The sequence below is a fragment of the Vicugna pacos genome, chromosome 9 (assembly GCF_048564905.1).
Source record: "Vicugna pacos chromosome 9, VicPac4, whole genome shotgun sequence".
NCBI lineage: Eukaryota > Metazoa > Chordata > Mammalia > Artiodactyla > Camelidae > Vicugna > Vicugna pacos.
In genome coordinates, this window is record NC_132995.1 from 65,293,347 (window position 1) to 65,315,604 (window position 22,258).

At 39.1% G+C, this 22,258-nt stretch overlaps 1 long non-coding RNA gene across 1 annotated transcript in view; it reads left to right on the plus strand.

The window, feature by feature from the left end:
- Positions 1 to 22,258, plus strand: part of LOC140698279 (uncharacterized) — a 159,743-nt gene that overhangs the window by 108,053 nt on the left and 29,432 nt on the right. The window contains exon 2 of the long non-coding RNA XR_012075946.1: positions 3,989 to 4,041. This is a non-coding gene — a long non-coding RNA (uncharacterized lncRNA). The remainder of the gene's footprint in view (positions 1 to 3,988; positions 4,042 to 22,258) is intronic.

The following is a 22,258-nucleotide window of genomic DNA, read 5'->3' on the forward strand; positions in this document are numbered from 1 at the left end:
AAGGGCAAGAGGGGAGCTCCCCTTTGACCACATCACCCCTTCCTGGGGCCACGGCACAGTGTCACACTGAGAAGGCCTCCCTGGGCCTGTGTCTTCTCCAGTGGGGAAAAAGAGAACCTGAGGTGGATATCCAGCTTCCCCAGCTTTGTGGGATGCTTCCTGCGGGGCAGGGGCAGGGGGATGGCTTCCTTAGGTCCTACCGCACAGGGATAACTGGGAGAATCTCTGGAGCACAATTAGTGGGATTCACACAGAGACAGATAAGGGGGGCAGGGTTTGCAGCAACCTACACTCATAAGTTGGCAGACCACTTGCCTGCTTTCAGCAGCACGTGAGTAGAGATTCCTGCTAGCAGCTCTGTATATCTGCAGAGCTGAGCCAGTGACCCAATCAGGCCAGGGAGCTCAGTTAGCAGTTTGGCATGATTTGAATTGCTAGCACAGGGCTGTATTGACCATGAAGCAAGTTCTACAGCCCTGCCCAGGCAGGAGACCAAATTTACAGTCCAGCCCAACTGCTGAGCATGGTATCCAGATTCACTGCTCTGGGAATTGTGGCCACAACACTCTGTAGCTATGAAAGACATCCTCTGACCCTCTAGACAGGGAGCCAAACCAGCAGCCCTGCCCACTGTGAAGCATTGCCTCTGGCCCTACATAAACAGGGGGCTTAAAAAGACCCTGGAGTCTTAAATCTCAGCTGATGGAACCACCCAGCTGCAAAGCTCCGCCTACAATTCTGCCAAGCAATGGAGCAGAGCATATGACCCCAAGGGATTGCTAAACAGCCTGAGGCCTCACCCAAGCAGGGAGACCAGTCAGTGACCCCACACAATTGCAGAGCATAGTTTGCAGCCCTACCTGACGAAGAAGTCAGGACAGTGGTACTGCCCTACCAGAGAACAGTCACCAGCCCCATCCTAATGCAGGGTACATTTAGTGACCAGACCGGATCAGAGAGCCCAGCCCAAGCCTTTCCCAACAGTGGAGCACACCCAGTGGCCTACCCAACTGTAAAGCCCAGACTACAGCCCACCGTGCCTCAATTCGAAGACCAGACACTGGGCACCATCCAGGGTGGGGAAGACAGCCCGAGGCCCCACCTGACCAAGGGTGATCACAGAGCCTGGATAATGGCCCCATCCAAACATGGAAAACATCCAGCAACTCTGCCCAAATAGGAAGCTCACCCAGAAGCCTGGTTGAACATGAAGCCCAGTCAGAAGGCCTTCCCAATGGTGGAGCCCAGCCAGTGAAAACCTGGCCCCCGACCTAGTGCAAAGGCTGGTGACCTCACCCAACCAGAGACCCCAGTAGCAAGCTCCATCTGTCTGCAGATGGGACCAGCTGACCCATCTAGTACCCCAAGCTGAGCTCACTGGCAAAGGTCTTAACCTACTGAAGCAAAACCTATGAAGTCTGAAAGAGGAGATGCACAGGTATCAACACAAGGTTACCAAGATTGCAAAGAATCAGGTAAACATTACACCTCTAATGGAAACTAAGCTCCTGTAACTGATGCTAAAGAAATGGAGATCACTGAGTTGTCTGGCAAAGAATTCAGAATTACCCTCTTAAAGAAGCTCAGTGAAGTACAAAAATACACAAATAGACAATTCAACAAAATTAGGAAAAGCGTGCATGAACAGAATGAGAAGTTTAACAAAAAAATAGAAACCACCAAACGAGCCAAATGAAAATGCTAGAGGTGAAGAACACAATGACCAAACTGAATAATTCCAAAGAGAACGTCAACAGTAAACCCGAAAAAGCAGAAGACAAAAATTAAGTTCCCAATTTCCATTCAAAATTATCCAGTCAGGGGAGGAAAAAGGAAAAAAAAATGGATGAAAAAATATTAAGAAAGCCTATGGGATTTATGGAGCACCAACAAAAATAGAATAAATGTATTGTAACCCTGGAAGGAGAAGGGAAAGAGAAAGGGACTGAGGCTCTATGTAAAGAAACAATGGCTAAAATGTCCCTGAACTTGGGGAAAGAAATGGACATCCACATTCATGAGGCTCAAAAGACCCCAAATAGGTTGAACCCTAAAAGGATAAAACCAAAACGCATTATAATTAAACTGACAAAAGTCAAAGAAAAAGAGAGTAATTTGAAAGCAGCAGTAGAAAGGCAACTTATCGCACGCAGGGGCACCCCCATTGGGCCATCAGAGGAAGTTCATTATACTGAAAGTGAAACATCTGCGTTTATTTTGAACATTTTTGTTAATTCATTTCTAAAGGTGAACACTGAAGATGTATTCGTTTTCAGGGTGATATGACTACAGATTTTGTATTACTGTATAATGTATGGTAAAAAAAATTGTTTCCTCATAAATTAAGGAACTCATGGAGCAGATATGTGCAGGAAATTTGTTAGAAAACGTGCATAGTTTATAATCCAAGCAAGCTACCGTATTCTATTTTTTTAATGCAAGCTGTAAATATCAAAATTTACAAATATCCTGTACATAAAGAGAACTAACTACAAAATTTGGCGGCTGGTATTGAAAACACACAAATCATTGTGACAATATACGTTTTCTCTTTCTTATGGCCTATCACAAATTTAATTTTAGATATGTTTGAGCCTGTAATAAATGATTTTGTAATTGTCCCGCAATTCTATTGATCTTTCTTCGTAGTCAAGTTCTGTAATATTTCATGTTGTTAAAAAACAATAAGAGATATTTAAGCACAGTGTAAGAGTGGAATTTCAGTTTTTGAAGTTTTGAAGGGAACTTCAACTATTAAAGACAAAGCCTTTAAACAGGTAGACACTGAAATTTATCCCTACAAAAGAAACAACTGAACAAATTAAATGATGAGAATGTAAATGTACATGATTCAGTTTTACAATCCTATAATTATATTTTGGAATATCTCAGCTGGTGGGAAAAATCTCTTGATCTAGCTTCTGGTTTTACTTATATAAATTTACATTCTGTATCATAATAAAATGAAAGTGAAAGGACCAATGATTTTGGAGAATGCAAATTTGGGAAACCTTCAAAATAATAATAAAAGGAATCAACTAATTGACAAGTTTTAGTTATAAAGATATTTGTTGAACATTATTATTTTGAGTGGAGGCAAAAGATGGTATCTGTGAAATTATCTGAGCTGAAATATTTCCACATTTATTATGAAAAATATGATTCAGACTGTCTTGAATTTAGCAGAACACACCATGATCCTCAGCTCTCAAAGACAGAATATGTTCTCATATATTTCCTCTAATATTATGTTGTACATGAAAAAGGCAATTGGAGGTATCATGAGTTTCAAACTTATTGACTACAAAATGTAATTTTAAGGATGATTATAGGCAAGAATTAAAACTAAATCAATACTGAAATATAAAAACATGTTTTAGAAATAATAGCAGTGATATGCTATGAGATAAAGGTAGCTAAGGAACTACTTAAATTATGTGAATATATAGCAAGAATGATTATTGTGCTTATGTTATTTTTAATGCTCAGGTAATTTATAAATCTTTCATGTTCTTTTAAAGTATACAGATATATATTACTTATTTTTTAGAAATAATTTTATTTTTATAAATATTTTTGTATAGAACTATTTTGTCAATCTACTAACATAAGTGAAACCAATTTTAGTGACTGTTTTAAAATTTATATTACCTAAATTGTTTCAATGCCTTTTTAAAAATATTCTCAAAGCTTTCCCAGTCTGAACAAAAATTGATTTGGACAGAATGATCGGACAGGTGATAATGCCATAATCCCCGTTTTAGATAAGAGGATATGGAGCCTGGGGAGGTTAAGTAACTTTTTCAAAGTCACCCAGCTAATAAATGCTAAAGTAATACTAAAAAATTTTTTTTTAAATGTAATAAAAATATTACCTATTGGACATCTCCTATGGTCTAGGGAACATATAGGAGCATGACATACATTATATATTTCTCATGAGAATCCCATGAATTAGCTTATGAATATTTTTATTCTTATTTCACAGACAAGGAAATTGAGGCCACTGCAATAAGATGACGTGCCCAAGATCAACAGCTGGTAAGTGAGAAGATGAGATTTCCTGCTCCGTCTGATTTCATGCTCGTGTCTCTCACCTACTCTTTTTTCCCCAACTTTACTGGGATATACTTTACATGTACCATTGTGTGAGACTAAGGTGTACGATGTTGATTTGATACACCTATATATTGACATGTTTACCACAATAAGGTTAGTTAACACATCCTTCACCTCACGTGATTACCATTTCGTGGTTGTTTTTCATACCCATTCTCAGTAGAGGTTTTGAAAGATTGTTCGGAAAACGTTAGATACCCAGAAAAGGAACAATGATCACTACGTTGAAGATAAACCAAAGTTCGCTGCTAATCAAAAAGGAAAGAGTGATCAATATTGCCAGCATGGAAAGAAAATGGGATTTAACTAGGCAGATCTGAGTTTGAATCCCAGCTGCACAACCGACCAGCTGAACAGTCTTAAAGCTTGTTTTTATGACCTAGGAGATGCAGTGTCTTTGTCAACAAAATGGTAAATAGTAAGCATATCTTTACAGAGCGGTTTGAGGGTAAAATTAAGTAGGACTTAAAAAAAATCTGAACTAGTGCTTTGACCGTGGCGAGTATTCAGTAAATGTTACCTATTACTATTATTATTCTCATTAATATAAAGAGAAAGCAGCAATTCCTTGAGAAATGGCTCTATGTGAGTCTGTGTTTGCTAATGTCACATAACCTGCCTGCATTGCCGCACGAGCAGGATTTTGCCACCTGCATGTTCAAACGTGGAAAATAACTACCAAAACAGCTACATGGGTTACTGATGAGAGGACAGACCCGTGAAGACAGGGTTGTAATAGATAGGCCTAGCCAGCTCTAATTCTTACCATCTTCCCCGCCTCAAAATTGGTGACATTCTTCCCACACCACATTAACCTGTATTAATCAGTGCATGGAACCAGGAAACCAAGACGGGGTAGCTTGTCTTGAGATAAAATCATTTAAAATATTTTCATCTCGATGCGAAAGTTATTTAGCATTGTGTTCTGTCGGGGGTGGGTGGGGGTGGTGGTAAATTTGGTAATGCAGTCTTACGAATGGCATCAAAGGTAAGGTTTCCTATGATCGTTCTTCAAGGGAATAAATGGCATATTGAAGCTGTGATTCTACCCATTTCTCCAAAGGTTTAAAATTTAGTCTTGGAGCAATATACTATAATGTAAAGTGTACTTGACATGAAAATCTAAAGATCTGCCATCTTATTAGGAATGTGAATTTTAGCACGTCTCTTATCTTTCTGAACTTCAGTTGTATAGTCTAACAAAAGTGATGATTGAAAGTTCAAATGTAATAATACAAAATGGAGATTCTTTGTGAACTGGAAGACGTTCTAGGTAGTTACACCATGTCATAAACCTTGTGTAAATGTAGATATTATATGAGACACCAATACTAAATGTTCTATCTAATACAGGTAGACAACATTTTATGTATAGAATAATTACAAAGATTAAATAGCTTCATCTGTTCAAGTAGCTAGTAATGAAATTTTATTCATTTGGTTCAGGAACTTACACATATTGAACCCAGGCTGCGAGCCAGACAGTATGTGACAGTGGTAAATAAAACAGGAAATGTCCCTGCTTCATGGAGTTTACCACCTACTAGAAGAGGTGGACATAAACATACACATGATTGTATAATTAAACACTGCAGTGACTTCTATGAAGTAAATTAACTGAATTCTGCAAGAGAGAATAAAGGCTGGGGAGTGGCAGCTGATTTGGCTTGGAGAGTTGGTGGCGTAATATTTGAACCGAACCCAGGGAGCTGAGTTCATTTTAGTCAAGTGAAGACTTTTAACTGATGAGTGAGGAGAAGTGAAGGAGTTTTCTAAAAAGAAATAAATAAATAACATATGTAAAACCTGAGGTGGGCAAGAGGTTGGTGTTTTCTAGGAACTGAAACTGGTTCAGTGAGGTTGCCATGCAGAAACATGACAGGAGTTGAAGATCTGGACAAAGGTCAAATCATGCAGAGCCTTGGGGGCCATGTTAAAGAAATTAGATTTTCTTCTAAGTGAAGTAGAAAGCAACTGAGAGGGACAGTGGAGGAAAGAAGGGTTCTTTATTGAACAAGATGATTTGCAAAGACCTTGAGGCATGTAAATGACTGAGGCAAGTGCTTAGATTTTTGCCAGAGCAATACAGGAGAGTGAGAAGGGACCAACAATGGCAGTTTGCAAGGGACTGATTACACAAATACACGCACGTTGGTCTTGCAAGGCTCCCTTCTTTCTGTCTATGAAAATCCATCCAGCAAATACCCCTCTCCCTTCTAAGTGCTGGCTATGACATCTGCCTTAGCCACCATTACCTTCTTGTCCTTTGAGGTGACAGCGTGCAGTCGTGACAGTGAGGATGCATTTAGAAGAAAGCAGCCCTCCCCATGTAACTAGCATCTCCAAGTGTCTATTATTTAATAGAATGATTTGCTATTTTACCTTCCTGCCCATTATAATGAAAATTTTAAAATAGAGAATTTTCTGTGGTTGCTCTAAGTATGATTAAGCTAATTATTTTCTATTAAAAATAATCAAACATTCATTAAAAAATAAGCACATAGAATAAATCTGTAAGCAATTTAGTATTTATTTCCACACATCCATATTTTTAATTGATGTAACAGGAGGACAAATTTGTTTTCCATTTTTTTAATTGCAGTATAGTTAGTTTACAATGTTGTGTCAATTTCTGGTGTACAGCATAATGTTTCAGTCATCCACATACATACACATCTTCTTTTCATATTCTTTCTCATTATAGATTATTACAAGATATTGAATATAGTTCTCTGCTATACAGTGTAAACTTGTTTATCTATCATATATATACACATTTGTTTATCATATATATATATATATACACACACATATATATACACACATATATATATACACATACATAGTATCTGAAAATCTCGTACTTCCAATTTATCCCTTACCACCCCATTTCCACCCTAGTAACCATTAAGTTTGTTTTCTATGTCTGTAAATCTGTTTCTGTTTTATAAATAAGTTCATTTGTATCTTTTTTCTTAGATTCTACATATAAGTGATATAATATGATATTTTTCTTTACATACATTTATTTTGTTTTCCTAATAGCATGAGGTTGAAGAGACTGTCTTTTCTCCATTGTGTATTCTTGCCTCTTTGTCAAAGATTGATTGACCATAAGTCCATGGGTTTATTTCTGGGCTCTCTGTTCTGTTCCATTGAACCATATGTCTGTTTTTGTGCCAGTACCACAGTGTTTTATTACTATAGCTCTATAGTATTGTCTGAAGTCTGGGAGGGTTATTCCTTCAGCCTTTTTTTTTTTTTTTTCTTCAGTATTGCTTTGGCAATTCTGGGTCTTTTGTGATTCCATATAAATTTTAGGATTATTTGTTTTAGTTTTGTAAAAAATATTCTGGGCAATTTGGTAGAGATCACATTAAATCTGTAGGTTGCTTTAGGTGGTAGGACAATTTTAACAATATTAATTCTTCCAATCCAGGAGCACGGGATATATTTTCATTTCTTTAAATCATTTTTAATTTCCTTAGTCAATGTTTTGTAGTTCTCCACATATAAGTCTTTCACCTCCTTGGCCAGGTTTATTCGTAAGTTTTTTTTGATGCAATTTTAAGAGGGATTGTTTCTTTATCTTCCTTGTATGATATTTCCTTGTTAGTGTAAAGAAATGCAACTGATTTCTGTATGCTAATCTTGTATCCTGTTATCCTACTGAATTCTTTATCAGCTCTATTAGTTTTTGTGTGGAGCTTTTAGGGTTTTCTAGATATAGTATGTCATCTGCATATAGTGACAATTTTACCTCTTCTCTTCTAATTTGGATCCTTTTATTTCTTTTTCTTGTCTGATTGCTATGCCTAGGATTTCCAGTACTGTTGAATAGAAGTGGTGAGAATGGGCATCCTTGTATTGTTCCAGATTTTAGTGGGAAGTCTTTGAATTTTTCACTGTTGAGTATTACATTGGCTGTGGGTTTGTCATAAATGATTTTTATTATGTTGAGGTATGTTCCCTCTATACCCACTTTAGAAAGAGTTTTTTTTTTAATCACAAATTGGTGCTGAATTTTATCAAACACTTTTTCTGCATCTGTTGAGATCATGTGATTTTTGTCCTTTTGTTGATGTGGTATATCATGTTGATTGATTTGCGTATGTTGAACCATCCTTGTGTCCCTGGGATGAATCCAACTTGATCATAGTGTATGATCTTTTTATGTATTGTTGGATTCTGTTTGCTAATATTTTGTTGAGAATTTTTGCATCTATGTTCATTAATGATACTGGCCTGTAATTTTCTTTTTTGGTAGTGTCTTTGTCTGACTTTGATATCGGGGTGATGGTGGCTTCATAGAATGAGTGTGGGAGTATTTCCTCCTCTTCAGTCTTTTGGATGAGTTTGAGAAGGATCAGTATGAGCTCTTCTTTGTATGTTTGGTAGAATTCCTCACTGGAGCCATCTGGTCCAGGACTTTTGTTTGCAGGGCTTTTTTTCGTTTGTTTTTTTTGATTGCTGACATATGTTTTCATTTTAACTTCCTCTATTCTTCCCCCCACCTATTGGTGGCTTAGTACATTTTTGAAAAATGTGTAACAACTATGCACAAATTCTAGAAGAGGTACTTGAGTATTAAATAAATGATTATTTGAGTAACACTGTATGTCACACCCATAAATTAGCTCATATAATTCTCAGAACAACCCTTGAGAAATGAGCATATTATCATTATAATTTATCCCTCTATTATACATGACAAAATGAGGATAGAAAGAGTGTAGGAGCTTAAGTAGTAACCAGCATAAAGAGACAGCTAGCAAGTAGTAAAGGCAGGATGTAATCCAGGACTCCAAATGCTACTTTCTGTGTTCTTTCTGTTCACTACATGGTCTTTCCCATGCTGCACTGTAAGAGCTGGGGCAAATCCCATGACTAGATTTAGGTGGCAGTGAGGTGGCAGCAGAGAGGCATGGTGCATGACATATGCTTTCTTTTGAAAATGCTTTTGGAGGAACTAGTCCTACATGCAGAATACAAGCCCATGATTTAAGCCCTATATGCTGTACCTCTTGGCATAGCCTTGCTTTTTCTGTCACTACTGTATAGGATCTCATGAGATTTTAATAAAGTAATATCTTTAATATTATGAAGAAAGCATGCTATGATAAAAGTGAATTATAATGCTGTAGTTTAGCCCTAAATCAATAATCCCCCAATTACAAATGTTATACCATTTATAAGATTGTTTTTTCACCAGAGGGAAAGTATTTGTGCTTGTCTTAGAAACATGTGTGATGCACATAGTTAGCAAAACTGATAGTATTAATAAAAATCTTAATAGGCTTCATGATTAGAATAAAATGATATTTTGATCCAAATCCCTAATTAGAACAGTACATTTACCAACTGTTCTCATGGGAAATGGAGCCAGAATTCATCATTTAAAGTAATACCTAATTAATCCTTCTTTGTAACAGATGTCAGCCTTATTTTCAGATCTTTTGTAGACAATGACTCGCTGTATGAATCTTTTAATTGTCTACCTTGGGTTATTTATTTTTAACACTATAATATGTGGTTAAATAAAGGAGATATAATCAGTTTAACTATGGTTTGAGTCTGTTTAGCTGCTACAGTGGAGATACGGAATGTTGAGCATGACAAACATGTTCATAATTCCATCAGAATCAATTTAAAATAAAATGCAGTAGTAAATCTGTTAACCGTGGCATAGTGGAGAAATACTGGGCTGTGGGTTAGGAGATAAGCGTTTCATCATGACTCTGCCATACAGTATTGCCTGATCTAAGGCAATTTATCCCAGCTCTTTGGATTTCGGATATTGTATCTGTGTGATGAGGCCAATGGACTGTGATTTTTATGGTCCCTTCCAGGGCAAAGATTCATTACCTCTTAAGAACTGTTCTGTTTTCTTACAATTCACATTCCATTTTCATTTACTCTGCACATAGGTATATAGGCATGTGCATGAGATTACGTGTATGTGTGTACACACACAACTGCACACACACATCTCTCTCTCCTTACACTTAGCATTTCAGTTGCATTCTATAGTATCTTTTGATGAAGAAGAGGAACAAGATAATGACAGCTGATAAAGTTACTTATGCTTTTAGACATATATCATCTAATATTGGTAAAAAGGGAACGACTTATTCAGTGGCAGACTTCAGCATGTACCTCTGGGAAGCATAATATTACATTTGAAATGCTTTTTCATTGATTAGTCAGCAAAAAATAATTCTGACAAATTTAGGATATGTAGCTTTGATCCTTATCAATGCCTCCTTACCAAAGTAATGCATATTTATGTTCTGGTAACTACTTATCAAAGTCTACAAAAGTATAATCTGAAAAACAGAATAAATATGAAATGCGATGTGTTAAAAATGATGTCAATTAAAGGCATCAGCTTGTAAATAGGAATTTAGGCACCCCTGTTGTTGAAAATTGGAACTATATGATCTATATGTGGAGGAAGACTGCAAGTGTTTAACCTGGAGAAGTCTGTTGGCTTTGCATTATCCCTATAATGTTTAACAAAAGTCCATGAATCGGGTAGTTTATAATGCCAAAAAGGCTAATAATGTCTAAGAATCATTAACATTTATTAGGAGCTCACTCTGTACAGGCTATGTTTTATGCTTATTACCTCTTTCGTCTCATTTTACCTTCAAAACAATCCTGTGAAGTGAGTCCTTTTATTAACTTTACTTTGAAAATGAGAAAACTGAAGCTTGCAGATAATAGTCACTTGGCCAAGACCACTGAACAAAAGTGGAGGGGACCCCGAATGCTAGTTCAGGCAGTTTGGTTTCAGAGCCTTATCAGTGCCCAGGGACAACAAAAGCAACCAATTAACCAACAACAATGCAGATCAGTCCTAAATCTGTTTATCTTTGGACCCACCTGCCTCAGGCCTAGACATGTGTGTCCACCTGCTGGCTAGACGGACCCACCAGCAGGTCTCAGCGTCCCCTGCAGTCCGCCCCGTCACTGAGCCCTCACCCTGTGCACCTAGCCTGCTGCGCTCCTGTGATTTCCCTGCTTAGGCAGATTCGTCAGTCGTCTGTGGCTCCAGGCTGAGAAGAAACTTGGTCTTCTCTCTCTTCACTTGCTACATCCAATTATCTGTTACATCAATTCAATTCTAGGACTCAAATACTTTTAAAATCTGATTCCTCTTCTCTATTGCCATGGCCTCCGCCCCGGTCCAAGAGACTGCCATTTCTCACGTGGACAGCGGTGAAACTTTCCAGGACAGGCTGCTCTTCTTCCAGGTTTGCTCCTCTTCAGTCTGTTCTCTGCGCTTTAGCTAGAGTGATGTTTTAAAATCATATATCTGATTGTGTAAGACAGCTGTTTAAAGTGCAGATCTTCTCATTAGTTCTGGGTAAAGTCCCTCTTCCCTAACACGCTTACCAATGCTGCTTACCCACCTTGCCCCCTCACCCCAGATTTTCTGATGCTGTTGGCTCCTTACATATTCTATCACAGACTTGGTGCTTTTCTTTTAGCGTCTTGCTTTTACTTTTACTGTTTCGAGACCTTCACATGTTCTTTTAAAATTCACATATCAATCATGTCCTAAATGAAGGCCACTGTCCTAAGCACTCAAGTACAGTGCAAAGCAAGACTGACAAAGTCCCTGCTCTCATGGAACTTTTCTTTTAATGGTTTAGAGGGACAGACCATAAACAAAGAAAATAGTGTATTTCAGACGGCTGTGAATTCTATGAAGAGAACAAGGCAACCGGACAGAGAGTGAGGGGCTGCCTGGGTGGAGTATAGGAGGCACACGTGCTTATAGATGCCTGGACTATTCTTCCCCTGCTCCCTCGCCGCCCCGCCCTGCTTCCACTCCCTGCCTGGCTAACTGCTACTCACGTTTCAGGGCTCAGCTCAACCATCACTGGATTGGGAGGCTTTCTTGACCTCTCCTTTATTCAGGCTAGACTAGGTGCGTCTCTGTTCTCACGTCCCCACGCTGCCCGGTGCTTTCTCCTTTGTAATTCTCATCACACTTTAAATTACTAATTTGAAGTATTTAAATAATTAAAACACTTAAATAAATGTTCACTTTAAATAATTATACTTACATAGTTATAATAATAAAATAAATAACATAATAAATGATCAATTTTCAATATATAGTACATAATAATACTTAATTACTTAAAATAATAATTAACTATTTGAAGTCTGTTTTCTACACACTGTAAATTTCAAGAAAGAAGGGCCACATTTCTGGGTGATACAACAGTGAAAAACACAGACACGTAAGAGCCTCCTCTCAAGGAGCTTGTATTCACGTGTATGTTTGGGAAAGCGCACAAAAAACCAAGCAGGTACCAGTTAGTTAAAAGGGTTAGTTAGCACCAATATTTAATCTTAAGGTTATAATTTTAGCAGAGAAAAAGGTTTTTAAAAACCTACCGTTGGGGACCTGCCCTCCCTGAAGTTTTAGGAGTAGCTCCTCTAAGGAAGTGATGATCAGACTGAGGCCTGAATACCGAGAGTCTGCTGGGTGGAGACCGGACTCGGCAGGACGAGAAAATATCTCCGAGTAGTAACGGGGGTGGTGACAGGGATCTCGTTAGGGGTGCTGTGTTCCTGGGGGTCAGAGGAGTTTCCTGACTGGCAAGAAGGATGCAGCCATATGAATGCCAGGACAGTGGGACTTCAGAAGGAGAGAAGAGCACAGAAGTCCTAAGATGGGAACGAGCTTGGTGAGGTCTAGAATGACGAAGGGGACCAGCATGATGAGGCGTACGCAGTGAGCAAAGGGGGTCAGGTGAGTGGTAAGAGACGAGGCCTGAAAAGTCGGCAGAGGCCAGATCACAGAGGGCCTTGTTGGCCATTGCAAGGAATTTGGACTTTGTTCTAGGCGCACTGAAAAACTTGGACGCTTTAAGGTAGGAGAGTGGCATGCCTTATTTATATTTTAAGATTGCTCTGGTTGTTGCACAGACAAAGGATTCTAGAGAGCAGGAGGGCAAGCAATGAGACCTGCTAAAGCTCATAAATAACATGGGCGCTCACCTCTGTGATGTGAATGAAGGGTCAGAAAGAAATGTTTACAGTCTGTCCTGGAGATTATTTTCCTCAGGAACAAGAGGAAGATGCAGTGAAAATAATTAGGAGTCAGGCAGATTTGGGTTGACACCCTAGCCTAGCTGTGGGACCTTGAGTAAGGAATTTGCATGAGAATCAGAATCCGTCCCTCGCAGAGTTCCTGAGGGACCAGTGAGGTAATGCTTTTGGGCCTGTCATAGTACCGGTACACGAGGCAGCCCCATAAACAGGCTCCCCTTCTCTCTCTTTAAAAGATGAATGCTCATGTGAGGAATAATACATTAAATCACCAGTGACTGTTGACTTTGCAGCAGTGGTGAGTGTTTCATGTCTGCCAGGCACTGTGCTGGGAGCTGAGGGCTCAAGTTCCCTTTGTCAGGCATCTTACAGAACAGTCGGAAAGACAGACGTTAAACAAATGATTGTACGAATAGTTACATGATGACTATTGCAGTTGGCCCTGCAAAGGACAAAGTTCTTTAAAGCATACACTAGAAGAGCCTGTGCGTTCTGAAGCTCGAGGAAAGGCTCCTGGAGTGGAATTTAGTGAGAGACGTAAAGGGTGAGCATTACTAGGTGATTATGTACTGAATTTGGTCTTTTCCAAGGTGACAGTTTGCAGAAAATAAGTTTTGATAAGGATTGGAAAGAGAATCCAAGAACTAGAACCTGGCCTGCGGTGAGAAGTTCAATGCCAGGGACCCAGGGCATGGGGTGTGGGGGTCTGTGATCCACGAGGGGAGAGGAAGCAGCAAGTCCAGGGCCCAGCACAGACTGTGGGCAACGTGCACGTCACAGAGGGCAGCGGGGAGTGTCATGCTCTGAACAGCACACTTTTTCTTTCTCGAGTCTAAGACGTTATGAGCGTGCGTGGGGAGGAGGAATTAGACTCGGGGAAGTTGGGTTAGTAGATTAGGAGTTCGGGCAGCTTTTTCAGTCAATGTGAACTGAAAAGTTTCAGGCACAAGTAATTGAACGATCATTTCTTCTTGCTGGTACCCATTAAAAAAACCAGAGGTCTGTTCAGAGCTCCTCCACAAATCTACAAATGCCCTCATTATGGTTTGAGCACTAAAATATAAATTATGATCCAAAATCTAGATTGATTCGTGAATCAGAAGACCTCAAAAGATACAAAAGTATTTTGATCTATTAGTGCATATCTCACAGAAAGTTTACTTGAAAAACATTATATAAGTTTGGGGATTATGAGAAAATTCAGAACATAAGGAGGCCATATCTATACCTCAGTTCTGTTTTGTACAACCTTTTTAGATTGAAATGAAAGTAGCAAGTGCTCAAAATACAGGCTTTGATAGAGTACCTTTTTGTTTTAGAAAAATAATTATTAAAAGGGAAGTGTGAGTCTATATTCTCATTTGGAAAATTACTGTAAATACATTTAAAACAAAAGATACAACAACGAACAAAAACAAAGACTCAGCTTCATCCTGGGGAAAAAAATATTTTTGCTATTTACAGACTCTTTGCTGGGGAGGATTTTCCCCTAGTTTTTAAAAGCTACATTCGCTTTCCATCTCTGCCCAGTGCACTTAGAGAGGGCCGAATTGACAGAGTCCCTTCCTGTGTGTGCTGATGTGGCTGAAAATCGTACAAGCCCATCAGCAGTTTTGCACATTCTGGTTCCCAGTCCAGCCTGTCCTTTGAGCAAGGATCCTAAGTGCCACTTGCAAGGCATGCTCTGTTGGTGGTCTTGGCCCAAAGTCAGAGCGGTGTCAAATTGAATTGTTTCCCCTCTGATCAAGGGACTTCTGCTCGTCCTGCAGGCTGTCGTGTCTTCTTTATGCCCTACCAGGTGATAGTCCTTTAAACTGGGTCATTGGAAACATTTTTCTTGCTGCTGCACACAAGCCAAAACTCCTTCGGTTTCCTCTCGCTATTCTCTGATCACCTGGAATATTCCATTCTTTTCCTGGGAGAGGAAGCTCAACTTGTAAAAAATATGAGTCAGGATGGAGCCCTGCCATTTGGAGATACTCAGCTTTTACAAAGGAAGGCAGAATACAAGAGCACTTTCATTGCCTCACGCTTGTCGGGAGAGTGTAAATCACGGCAAGCTTATGGCTTGATCGACTTGGTGGAGGGGTTAATTTTTCCTGTGCGCTTTCCGAGGGCAGTCCATGCCTCTGCCTGTGGCCCTGGGTCATATGTTACGTGCACTCACAGAATGTGAGAAAGAACATTCTTTAATAGCAATGTTGAAGTTTACTCTAATCTGGTGCTTTCGTTCATCCCCTTCCTGTCCCTTCAATTTAGACTCTTTTAACCTCTTGGACAAAGCATCAGCTACAACTGAAATTTTTTTTGGCTTCCTTAAGCAAATATATAAATGTAAAGTGCATAGGAAACTGCCTCACACAAAACAGATGTTGATTAAATGGAAATTTTATTTCATTTCTTCTAACTTGTTCTTCTTTTAAAGTAACTAAAATAATAATTGTTTTCTTTTTTCCTGAAGGATTTCCATAATATATTCTTTAGCTTCCAAATTATTTTAAATCAGTGGAATTAAAATAGCATGCTTAATATGGAAATATGTATAGTTCATCAGGGAACAGATTTAGGGCCGAATTTCTTTGTTTATACTTTTTCTTAATGGAATGGGAAGATATTTACTGTTATTAAATTTAAAAGTAAGTTTCAAAAGCAGAATATCAGTATACAGCATAAGCTAATTTTGTATTATGTTTACCGTTTTAACAAGAATAGAGAAAGAAAATGCTTAAAGAATGAATTCATCTTTTTTGGTAATAATATTTGCTACTTCAAGGGAGGAATCTTTGAATTCATAAATGAATCATCATTCTTTTTAAGATCTTCTTATGAAGCAAATGCCATGTAGTAATGTGGGACTTTAAAAGGGTTTTATACCTGTAGAAACTGATAGAAGAATAGGTATGTAACTCCTACATCTGAAAAATTCATCCACCCTTCTGATTCCATTGCTTCATAATAGGTTCCTGCCTCCTCAAAGGAGAAGATGTTTCTTATCACCCATAACAGCCAACCACCTCTTTTGATCAATGGCCTTTGAGGCACCAATCACATTACCCTCCTTACCGCAGATTCTTCTAGAGACAGTTTATAAAAATAGCAAAGTTCTCTTTTATTCCCAATAGGATAGATATTGTCATTTCCCTGGAAGTGCTACAGATTTAAAAAAAATAATTGAGAAACCCAAGGAAGAAATGAGTCTTCCCCTGTCAACAGTGTGCAGAAGGAAGTAAGGGGAAGGAAAGAAGCATCAGCAGGGAAAATGCTTGGAGGAAAGAGATCAGATCTGATGCCCCCTTGTGCTTCCTTCCAGTTCAGATTCTGCAAAGTCCCAATACTTGCTTGATCAAAACCTTCCATTCAAGGGTGAGAGGAGGTATAAAAATAAGTATTGTAGAGCTTTAAGCATCATAGGTTATTGAAATTCAGTAAACTCATAGAAAATTCGTATATATGGAACAGATTTATTTTTATTATGTGAGCATGGAAACTGAAAAAAAAAGTTTCTATAACCTTAAAGAGCTGAAATAATTTTCTCTACAAAAACTGTGTTCTCGAGTTTCATTGCCTAGTGCCAGTTTTCAGCGTAGAATGAATTTTTATGTTTGAGTCATAAACCTCTGAAAATCATACCACAGGTTTGAGTGGAAGGAGGGCTGACACCACTTTAATTACAGTGTGGTGAGGGCCGGGGTGAGAAGCATGGCATTAACTCCTTCACTCACACACCACGTCGCACCGCTTCAGGGCAGATGGGCTCTGCATTCAATCCTGAAAACGTGGATTTCAAAATCACTGAGTTCGTACGTGGGTTCTGTTTTGCTTCAGTTTCTTTGCCCCTTCCAGGAAACACTATCTTTAGAGTTATAATGAGTAGTTTTATTCCTCAGATTTGGATCAAAGGAATCTGTCATCGCTGAAGGAACCAACCTTCCTGGCTGTCGTAGCGAACATACTTCTGACTTGGATTTATGCGCTGGTTGTGATGACTATTATGTGATGACTAGGAGATCTTCCTTTGGCTAACATGGAAAATAAAGGGTTTGGTCTTCTAATTTGCGACTGGGAGTTGGTTTTTCGCATCGCCTACCCTGCAAGAGGAGAATTCAGGGATTTTGGCTACAACTGCTTCCTTGGCGGCATTGCCCATATTTTGATGAACAAGGAAGTGATCAAGCAACTGTTTAAGAGGATCGATGAACCATAAGTGGCCAAAAATAACTGACTCATGAAAGTAGCAAAGCTTTTTTCCACAGGCATCTTAGGGATCTCATATACGGAGGCTGCTTTCCGATTCACTGCGAGGGCATATTTAAAACATAAACTGCTGAGGGATTGTAACCATGTGTTACATAGCTCTCAGTACATTGTGAGCCTTAGATGAATCAATTATAATGACACGTTGGGAAAAAAAGAGAAAAGGAAGACCTTTTCTTTGTAGTAAGATACCTAGGAAATTTCATCCTAAAATGGCTGAGGAAACAGCCCTAATGACATAAGCTAAGCTGGGACAGATCCATCAAGTCAATAACTACATTAGCAATTACATCCTTTTAGTGGAAAAGCAGTCCTGGGCCACGTCTCCATAGCTACTGAGGGGACGTCTCCTCCGCTGTGCTGGGAGAGTCCATACCTTTGGCTGCCTCAGCTCTCTCCGGGGCTTTCGGTTAAAGCAGTTGATGGATTAAGTTGGCCGCTAACAAGGGCCAGCCACCAGAGTGTATTGGGACTGTGTCTGGAAATTCATGGAAAATTCTGAGAAAGTCTAGATCCAGTCAAAGTTTACAAATGGCTTTGATAGCCCCTGAGAAGTTTCTTTTTCTTTTTCCTTAATAAACGGCTTGTTCTCTTTTCTATTAACAACTAATGAAGTACACAACTGCATGATGGAGACGCTGCTAAACGTGTTTTCAAGGTATTCCTCACAGTCATAATCTATTAATGCTGCAGGAGATCTTAGAGAAACGCCTTGACGAGTAACTTACCCAAGGCACTTCTTTTCTAATTCATAGACTTTAATTCTTTTAAAAAATGAATTTAATACTCCAGGTGTATTGCTCACTAGCTGCACTGATTTTATTTTCCACTTACTATTCTGTGCTGTGTTTCAAGCTTATTTTTTTTTTCTTTTTGAATTTTAAAATCTGCAAGCATTGCCTCTTCCCTCCCCCAGTTTTGATCCCAGATTGCCAGTCTCCTGGGTTTATAATTCTCAAAATCTGATAAGATACAGACAATGAGTTTAAAGTCAATATAACCACTGGGAGTTGAAAAACCTTTGTTTACTTGTTTGGCTGGCTGGTGTTGTAAAAACTAAATCAATCAAGCTCAGCTAAAAGTGGTTCCAGCTGATCCCCATACATTTAGTCCTGCTTGGAATTGCTATTATGTTACTTAAACTGTTGAATTCTCAACCATTTAAATGGACAGGCTTTGTCTTCTCCTGATGACCTACATGCTGGTTGATTAGCACTGGTTTGATTCTCTTCTGGACACTTTTCCTTTAATTAAACCCGACAGGGTTTTTGGCTTGGAATTTCTAGAAGCACCCTAGGATCACAGTGTCCTTTCCATTTATAAAAGCCAGTTGCTGGATTCCACAGGATAATATAGGTGAAGTGCTTTGAAAAAGTTAAATGCATTATATAAGTACAAAGAACAGCACTGGTATTTTCTCATGTGGGAGAGCAGCCTTAGTGAAGCAGCCTTGGTACAGCAAGTAGTTCAACTTTTGTTCTAGATCTTTCTGTTTCTTTTTTTCTCTCCCCTTCCTTTAAAGCACTTCAAAAACTTTCTCTTTTGTATCCCTGAAGCCCTGCTACTTTTTTCACTAGCATAAAAAAATAAAGAAAGCAAAAGATAAATATTTCAGAGCTAGCATTTTGGGAAAAACAACCTACTGACATCTATCTGCTTTTGGAAATAGACAGATCCACTTTAGGAGACAGCTAGATGATGGGGTTATTGAACACAGGGCTGTAAACAGTGACAATCCCATTGGCCAGGATACTTTCAGGCAGCAGGTTTGAGAGACCAGGGGAGTGGAGTTACAGAGCTCTCAGGGTTCAGGTTGGCCCAGAGGGTCAGCTGCCTGATGCTCTGCCTTAAATTCATCCACAGGTTTACTTCTACCAGAAATTCATAGGTCCACTCACCAGTAGAGCCATCTTGTAGAAGAAAGCGTAGTTAAAACATATTAATTAGTTTTATATTTCTGGCTCCTATAGTTCTCTAGTCCTTTTTATTTAGAGTGTCTTCCACAATCAAATGGCAAGAGATGTGAGTAGCTATTGTAAATACATCCCAAAGATTCAGAGATAACTCTAGCAGGTTTTGGTTACTCTGGGTTAAGTTGCTAGTGAAAAAGAAAAGTGATTTAAAAAAAAAATATGGCAGAGAAAAGAGGAAGCAAGCTCAGAAACCTCGGTTAACAAAGTTAATACCATGTTGGCTAATGCACAAACAGCTTCAATTTCCTTTAATTAGTTCAGAGTTAGGTGACAACATATTTAATCAGTGAGCTAACAAGTGCAGCCGCTGATTGCTCTCACCGCCCTGTGTGTATGTGTTGACTGAAAAAGTAAATAAAATTACTTTCACCGGAATAATAAAGTGGCATCCTAATTTTATTACAGCAGCAACCTTCTAGAAGTAGCATGCAGCAGAGAAAATTGATTATTTCCTCAGTACTTTTCCCTCTGCCTTTAACATGTCGCTGTGGTTTAACCCTTTGGGGGTGTGATGGCTAAATTGGAGTCCATCTGTCAAAAAGACAGACCACATCGCCACCATGTTCTGTGCCTTTTCTGCAAAGTATTGAGATGGGCCTGAATGCATTGCTTTAATTCACATTAGCAACTATATTCCTGGGTGGCAAAATGTGTCCTTAAGCAGACAGAGGAGTCTGTTCAAAATTCAGTGTTTTTCCAATTAGTTGAACACACTCAGAAGCCAGCGGTATGTCTGCTTGTTTTTTAAAGTGTCTTTGTCAGTGAGATAGAAAATAGGTGTCATTTTTCTCATCCTCTTCGTGACCTATATAGGGATATTCATTTATTTATTTTATATTAATTAGCTTGGATTTTGCTGTGATTTTCCTAGGTTAGCAAAAGAGAACTCCGAAAAGCAATGCTATTCATTTAGGCAACATTTCTTCCTATGTGCTTTAAAAAACAAGCGGACACACTGCTGGCTGCTAGGGGCTACAGTGTTTAGAGTACATTGTTCCTTAAACCACCGTACAATTTAAACCAATAAAATGTAGTAAAAATTGCTAATAGTAACCTGCTCCTTTTGCCATCATTACCTGTATGATGTGAAAGACTCAGTTGATCTTCCTTGGGTTTTCTTTCCTTCAGCCCTCATGGAAAATACTAGGACAAAGACCTTACTAAAAAGTCCTTTGTTATCACCTTATAAAGACTCCTGATCAAGCATATCAGGAGGAATTGTAATGAAAAGAAAGCATAATTGGTATCCTGGGATCCAGGACACTTCTGTCCATTTCAGCAGCAGTGTTAGTGTCACACGTGATCATCTTTGTTGCTAGCTTTATGTGAGGCGCACATGCCAGGTAACCTAGCTGCATTATTTCACTTCATCCTCACAGCCACTCTGGGATGTAGACACTATTACAACACCCATTTTTCAGATGAAGAAACAGAGACAGGGAAGTGAATACCACAGACAAATCTGAACCCAGATCTGCACTGTGGACCTCAAGGTGACCTTACCCACATTGCTAAATTCTTTCCCATCCTGAATGCATTAGGGCTACTCTAGCTTGTTTTTGGTATCCTGGATATTACAGGAAAAGACACAAAAGTTCTCTTCTTTGTTCCCAGTGGGGCTCATATTTTCCCCCATAAGACAGATCCGCGCAAAGGTCTCTGTTTCATGGACCAAATTCCTCCCGAGACCAGAGATTGACTCGAGGGGGACGTCTTTGGTTTTCTTCTCAGAATGACACGCCTCTTTCTTTTAAGCTCATTTCAGAAGACAGGATAGCCGCAGGCTTTGGAGCCTGGTAGGCATGGGTCCAATCCTGACTGTCTCTTACTGTTTGTGTGACTCTTGAACAAGTGACTTAACTTTTGAACCCCAGTTTTCTCATCTGTAAGATGGAGTTACAGATACACACCACTATATATATAAAATAGATGAACAACAAGGCTTTGCTGTACAGCACAGGGAGCTATATTCAATACCTATAATGGAAAAGAGGAAAATATGTATATTTAACTGAATCACTTTGCTGTACATCTAAAAGTAACACAAAATTGTAAAGCAGCTAGACTTCAGTTTTAAAAAATGGAGCTACAGGTACCTACTATATAGGTGTGCTGTGAGAATTAAATGAGATTGAGATCATACAGCTCAAAAATAGTTATTCAACACCAGAGATGTGTGAAACCCACCAAGCAGAGAGTCTTCAACAACCTCCTAACCTCCACAATTAAACAGAGCCAGCACAGTGTTACGTAGTGTAGGCTTGCTTCTCACGCTTAGGGTTTACACACCACTCGTGCTACCAACGTCTGGAAGAAGGCTGGAAACATATTTAAGTGAAGAGAAGTGAATGATGTTTGCACTACTAATAACACAGATATATTCCTGTGAGGAGCAGTAAGTACCCTGACTTTTGAAACGCCTTTTTCTACTTCTATGCGGAGACTTGAGTGGTTTATGTTTCTCTCAGTGGCTCTGGTTTCTGCTACCATTGAATTCATTTAGTTGTGGATTATGTCATCAATGCAAGTATGTTGCAGCTCTTTGCCAGTGCCCCCCCTACCCCCCACATGTGGGTAACACTGTGACCCTTCTTGTCCCATAGTATCAGTGACCCAAGGCTATGTAATTAGCAGTCAGTCACTAAAGTTTGTGGGCAAGATTACATTGTAGCCTATATGTAGACAATTTAAAATTGAGATTTTGCCATATTCTCAAAAGTCTCAGTGGCTCACCCATATGGGGCTCAATTTTCCTACCTTTCTGAACATCTCTCTTCCTCTCTGCCAACCTATTCCACTGTCCTCATCTTCTTGGGAACACCCAAGCTTGTCCTTAATCATGC